The following is a 7,060-nucleotide window of genomic DNA, read 5'->3' as shown; positions in this document are numbered from 1 at the left end:
CTTTGTCATCTCTAAATTACATGCAAAACTTAAGATAAGACTATCTTATCAACCATTGTACATGCCCTTAACGAGGATACGAGGTCCGCTCGGGTCAGTGCGCTGGCAGACATGCGTGAAGCTTGAGGCACCATCCAGCAGGAGTCGATGAAGATGTCGACAAAGGAGACACGCGTTGTAGATGACGAACGGCGGCAAGTGACTCAACACGGTCTATAGATCGGAAAACCAAAAAAGAACACCGATCAAACGACCGACGAGAGAGAAAACTGCAGATCAATTAATCGAGAAATAGACTTTCTAGAGCAGTCGATCAACGCGATCGGCGGACGAACCCTAGGTATGGGTGGCGTGGCCCCCGACGGCGGTAATGGAGGCCGACCGCCCCAGGGGCGGGGCATAGGGCTGAAGAGACGGGCGGCGGCTAGGGTTGGATCGGTTAGGCTGATACCATGTTATAAGGGAGTAAAAAGGATTGATGGAATCGTCTGTTGTATTGCTTGAGGCTTATGGACATATATATAGAAGTACATGATCATCTTGAAGTACAAGCTAATGTAAAATAATATCCTACGCTAACGTAGTTTTCCTAATAATCACAATACTCAACGCGGACGACCCCAGTCACCGAGAGCAGCATAACCGTGTGTCATCCGAACCGGCCAGCGTGCAAATACCCGTATATGTACTCATAGACATATGTGAGTATTTAGCCATCTACAAACAATGTTTTGGTTACTGAATGAGACATTTTTATCGAAGGAGACTAGTAAACGTGGTTACCATGGTTATTGAGAAATACGGATATTTCAAACGAATTTTATAGTTAAATTTTGAATTCAAATAAGTACATGAACGGACATTTGAACCAGAGACCTCTCAAAACAGGAAGTAGGTTGCTACCAACACACCAGAACCAACTCTCATGGCATTAATTACATCCTACGTACTTTACTATAAATCGAGAGTTTAAATTTAAAAGATTCAAAGAAATGGTATTTTTTGCTCGGTATATGGATTTACCGAGGGGCACGGAAATACACAGTAACCATGGGAAATCTCAAAATTTGGACAGGTAACCAAAACCCTGCTACAGAGACATATTGGCTACCTTATATGTGAACTTTTTATTAAAGCAATATAATAATGGGCCCCAACTTTGGAGTCAAAAGATATAGACTTTGCCTCGTATACTACTCCAGGTCCAATACGTCTCCAATCGCTGTCCGATTTGCGCACGATAATCAGGCGCTGATTATACGTCGTACCCAAATCATACGCAAAATATCGGACGTATAGCAGCGCTCGGCCGGTCATATAGCCGCGCGTGCGGATCGCGGACGACTGGAAACTAGAAAAGGAGCGGCGAACGAGAGCGATCGGCAATGGCCTCGAATCCGGTCGTGCTACCCAGCGACGTCCTCGCGGAGGTCCTCCGGCGCCTCGTGCCGCACACCCTAGCCGCGGCCCGGCTGGTCTGCAGTGCATGGCGCGACACCGTCGACGCCCGCCTGCGTGGCCACCTGCTCTCGTGCTCGGTGCGCGGGATCTTCATCAACTTCACCCGCCTTAGATTCTCGGAGTTCTTCTTCCGTCCCTCGACTGGCCCGGCGATCTCTGGAGGGCTCGACTTCTTGCCCTGCATGGGCGTCATAGTCACGGACCACTGCAATGGGCTCTTGCTTTGCCGCGGTCTGAGCCACGAGTGCGACAATGCACTGCCGCGCGATTATGTCGTGAACCCGGCCACGCGTCGGTGGGCGCGTCTGCCCCAACGTCCTGGGTCAAACGTGTTGGGATTGGATCAATGTGCCTACCTTGCGTTTGAACCGACCCTGTCGACACACTATGAGGTATTTTTGGTTCCATGTGTGCTAGCTGCCGGTGAATCGCACAGTGATCATGATGATGGGTTGCTTGAATCGGAGTGGCCTCCGGAGTTATACGCCATCCATGTGTTCTCATCGGCGACTCAACAGTGGGACACGAGGATCTTCATTCGAGAAGGGGAGGCTGCAGGGCTCGTCCGCAACATGCATTCGGATTTGTGGTATAATCTATATCATTATCATGCCGTCTACTCGCGAAGCACGCTCTACATTCATTGCGAGCATGGCTATCTCATGAGGTACTACTACTCACTTGCTCCTATGTCATTATTCTCGTTTAGCAAGGGCTCGTCTGGTTCGTAGGATTTTCAAATCAAAGTAAAAGATTGTGACATCCACTCGACATCAACCCTTCTAAATTTTTGATATGCTCACACTTAATGCTATGAATTTTTAGGAATTAGGTCAATATGAACACAATCCGAAGAGTCTAGTACGTGCATTCCCATGAAATGAATGTCATACACTCATACATAGCAAACAAATGTAGGAAAAATCCTATGGGAATTTTCTAGAAAATCCTACAAATCCTCCCACAATATATACTGCTATGATTCACTCATGTTGTTATTAACCCGTTTTACCTGATTGTTTTGTGTCTGCAGAATGTGTTTGTCAGATGACACGTACAGAGTAATTAAACTACCAGATGTCAGTGAACTTCCACTGAAAGGATATCCTGAACACCATTTGGGTAGATCACTGAGAGGGGTGTATTGCGCAGTATCTCATAAGAGGAGTCCGCTTCTTCAGGTTTGGCATCTCAATGAATCGTGCAGTCAAATAGATAGGGTGCTAAACCATGATACCACTCTTAAGACCTTTGAACATGAGGACTATGCTCAACAAATGGGTAGACAATGGATCTTACAGGATGTTAACTACCGTAAGTCGTTGCCTGAGCATAATGGTAATACATATGAAATTAACAGAGCGACAGTGGAATAGAAATATGAATGGAACTCCGACGAGGATAACATTCTTGACATTGAATATGATGTTGAAGAGGATAACGTTCTTGAAGAGGGATATGAAGGAAATTATTATTTCCTTGGGTTTCATCCTTATAAAGAGATTGTCTTCTTAATTTCATCAAGGAGAAAAACAAGAGTACTGGCATATGATTGCAACAGCTCGAAATTTCAAGACATGGGCAATGTGTGTTCAGCATATTACAACCCGGTCTGCGGACTGCCATTTGGGGAGATGGACTCAGCTTTCCCGTATACGCCTTGCTGTATAGGCGAGTTTCCTGGAAACGAATTAGAATCGCTATTTGAAGATAAGGAGCTTCGTAGGAAAAAGTCGGAATTGGAAGAGGAATCCAACCTTTCATGCATGGACGTGTACGGGATGCGCAAGTTCCATGGGCGCGCCAAGAGGACCAAGGACTCTGCCACCAAGATTCATCACAGATGGCACTAGTAGGAACCCACCTTGACCGACATGAAGGCCAAGGCGACCAAGTTGGACCTTGGCAAGGCCACCAAGAAGCTAGAGTGTGGAAGTTAAAAGTTGCAGGGCAGGGCATAAGAAATTCCTACCGCTGACTGCTCCTGCAAAGAAAATTTTGTGCTGCAGATCGCATGCTAAAACTAGGATGGCCTCACGTTGATAAATGCAGCTTCTGCAAACAAGTGCTAGCTGCTACAAAAAACATCGAGAGTTTGCTTAATATATAGATAGTATTGGAATCAAATGCGACGTAAGAGACCTGTCTGCTAGGGACTAGTGGTAGGCTAGCTAGCTGCAATATAATTCTTTGTATCCCCTTGTAAACAAACCGTAAGATCAGAGAAATAAATGGGTGTGACATGAGCCTTTTCCAATCAATCCGCATCTCGTGTATTGCGTACGTGTGCATGAGTGCTTTGTGCATTTCCAGCAAGCCATAGTAGCTAGGCTGCTGAGCTCCTATACTAGGGTCTCGCCGAGAAAGAAATTGGGCGTTGCTAGTCTGTCGTATGTTCCTCTCACCAGAAGTACACGTCAGATCGCAGCGTCGATGTTGGGCCTGTGCCAAAAGATAGTACTATGGACATAATTAGCTTTTTTTATGAAACACAGCAGATGCTGTTTTTTATTCATTAAGGGTAAAATGCATATGGAAAATATAGGGTATGGGCATTCCAAAAAGAAATGTACACCCAGGGTAATAGTTGTACAAACAGTGTTTGGGGAGGGCCAAATTGCACTATAATTGTGCCAACCATTTAACACCTTTGATTCTAAGCCACATGTGCAGTTCATCAGAGATCAGGTTGCATGTTCCAATGAAATCATTGACTTTGGCTTTTTTTTTTTAGAAAAACTTTCGATCTATTCATCTTCAATCATGGTGGTACAACGAACACCAGAAATAATAAAAATTACATCCAGGTCCGTAGACCATCTAGCGACGACTACAAGCACTGAAGCGAGCCGAAGGCGCGCCGCTGTCATCGCCCCTCCCTCGCCGGAGTCGGACACAACTTGTTGTAGTAGACAGTCGGGAAGTCGTCGTGCTAAGGCCCCATAGGATCAGCGCACCAGAACAGCAACCGCCGCCGATGAAGGATAACGTAGATCGAAAGGACCAATGGCAGCGCAATTACATGGCAGCGCAATTACTGAGAAGTGAATTCTCGAGCATCTTACATGGGTATTACAGAAACATTTATAAATGAACTGAGAGCTACTGAAGCAGTAATTCCTAGTGGTCTGACATGGCCGCATTTCAGAAACTTGGTTGTGCTAATATATAGCTAAAATGTATCTGCAGTTTTCTGAATAGTTTGATGAGTGAGTTTAAATGTGGGTGCAGCGGGTAAGCAATAGCAGATATCAATTGAGCTGGTATTTTTCTAGTTCTCCAACCAATCAATGAACATAACTTTCGATTGTAGAAACAGAGAAGAAACTGGTCAGATAAGATTATCATCAGAGGAAACAACACAACCTTATAATTTGTAAAATTGTAACAACCAGGGAAATATTCATCAGTGTGGTTTTCTCTAGGCCGAGCTCCACAGCACCCTGTGTCCAGACTGTTCCATCGAGGCTCCCATGCATAGGGATATGGGGTACTAAGGGGCTCGACCTTGGAACTTGGATACAACTTTGCATTAGCCCAATATAGAGGGGAAACTAAGCATATGAAACTGTACAACAAGGCATGAAAACTCTAACCACAACTTTTTGCTATCGAAAACAGGACTACACTCTTTAAAACAGGATAAAACTAGCAAAACCATAAAGCTACAATTAATGGGGCTACAATTTACATGAAATGGCAAAAATAAAACTTGTAAAATTAAATTATTTTGTCGTACACGCATGCTTCTATTGTTGATTATGAAGTTGAGAATGAAACCAGAACGGGAAAGAATTAATCACAAAGTGCTACTGAATGTTGGAACCCAAGCCGTCAAACTCATTTCAAAGGGGATATTCTGGGTTGTGTATGGGACCCTATTATCCGAGAACCACCTCACGATCTCCGTGGACTGCAGGTCGAGCCAAAAGGAACCGCTACATGCATTGATGAGGACGATGCCACTCCTCTGAGCGAACCACACTAGGTTGAATTTGACTGGCTTCGTCGGTGGAATGCAGCTCCCGCCTGCCTTGTCAAGGAACCGCAAAATTGTCTCCGTCATGTTGATCACCACATGTGGTCGTTGCTTCCACTTGGCTGTATGTTGTGATTGTGCCCAAGCCGATATCTTATCATCGTGGGCGACAAGCACGAGCACATCCCCACTCACCGACGATGTTGCCAGAAGTTTTTGATGCTCTTCGTTGTGTGCGAACCCTTTCGGGAGCTTCGTCACCAACACCTTTGCTGCTTTGACGCGGAGCCTGAGGACGTAGGATCTGGTGTCAGTCTGGCATATCCAGTGCACATCGCCGGCGTTGACCAGGGCCTTGCCGAGGCTTCGTTGAAACCTGCTTTGTAGGTTAGGAAGCCAGGTCTCGGTGTAGAGGCCCCACGCGCCATGCTCTGTCGAGAAGGTCTGGAACTGCAGGTTGCCGCCATATGGTGACATATCTAGGCATGCCTTGACCAATTGAAAATGCCGGCCAACGGAGGTGGCCGCCTTATCACAGTCACCAACCAGCAAGACATAACTTTTCTCAGACCACCCACGAAACTTCGGTTCAGATGGCAGGGTCAGGCTCCTACCGGTGGACGGGTCGCACACACGGAGCTCTTTGGCCACGCCCACACAGGCGAGCACGAGACCATCACGCGACGAGAGGGGAAAGCCTCCGCGGGTTGATGTGCGCAGCTTGCTGGCATCCGGTGCGCTGGTGTCCAGCAGAAACAGCTTCTCCTTGGGCTTGGACCAGTCGTGGGACCCGTAGATCAGGTGGCCACGCAGGAGGGGGAGCACGAAGCGGTCGCCGTGCTGGAGGCGGAGGGGGCCGCGGAGGCTGATGTATTCCTTGACGCGGCAGCGCATGTCCACGCACGTGTCCACCAGCATGTCCAACGGCAGCGACGCTGCCTTCTGCCGCCGCCCTCTTGTAGCTTGCGTCTACGACCTGCTGTCGCTGCCGCCGCGGCCGCCTACCATGGTCGACGCCTCGATAGATGGCCGCAGCTCCGTCCAGGGCAAGGTCCGATCGCGTCCCGGTCGATGCGGTATAATTAGCCCATATTATAGATATGCATCGTAGTTGATATAAGTAGGATTAAGGGTTTCGGTAATTGTTTGGTACAGACCAGTACGTGATCGATTCGTAGAACGAAAACCTTTTTTTGATTATCTCTTACGTATAATAAAGGGTACAGACGTTGGCACGTGCAACGCGCTGCCCGACTCGGCATCCAACGTGACGCGACCCGGACTCGTACAGCCACCTGTCCAGTTTACAACTCTATCTAGGACTCTACGTCACGTCTACACTACAACTAGATTAATTACTACTTACATAGATCGGCCTGCAGATGGCCAACCGCGACGGCTCCATGGGCACCAAACAAGAACGCTGCTCGCCTTCGGCGGTGGACTGGTCAAACCTCCCCGATGACCTCCTCGGCATGGTCACTGTGAGAGTCGCCTCCCCGCTCGGCCGTGTACGCTTCACCGCCGTCTGCAGGTCATGGCGCGCTGCCGCGTCGCAGCACCCAACGCCGCCAGCGCTCCCTCTGCTGCTCCTCTCACCTGTGGACCGGGGCACTGTCA

General features: G+C 47.9%; 2 pseudogenes; one reads left to right on the top strand and one right to left on the bottom strand.

Moving 5' to 3' along the window:
• The first annotated feature begins 1,359 nt into the window (after window positions 1-1,359).
• LOC123129265 (uncharacterized) lies at window positions 1,360-3,314 on the top strand (annotated as a pseudogene).
• A 1,701-nt stretch (window positions 3,315-5,015) lies between these two features.
• On the bottom strand, window positions 5,016-6,448 carry LOC123129924 (uncharacterized; annotated as a pseudogene).
• Between the last annotated feature and the right edge of the window lie 612 nt (window positions 6,449-7,060).

Source organism: Triticum aestivum, chromosome 6A (assembly GCF_018294505.1).
Source record: "Triticum aestivum cultivar Chinese Spring chromosome 6A, IWGSC CS RefSeq v2.1, whole genome shotgun sequence".
In the NCBI taxonomy this organism is placed as follows: Eukaryota; Viridiplantae; Streptophyta; class Magnoliopsida; order Poales; family Poaceae; genus Triticum; species Triticum aestivum.
Note: the sequence above shows the minus strand (reverse complement) of the source record. Positions and strands in the feature narration are given on the sequence as shown.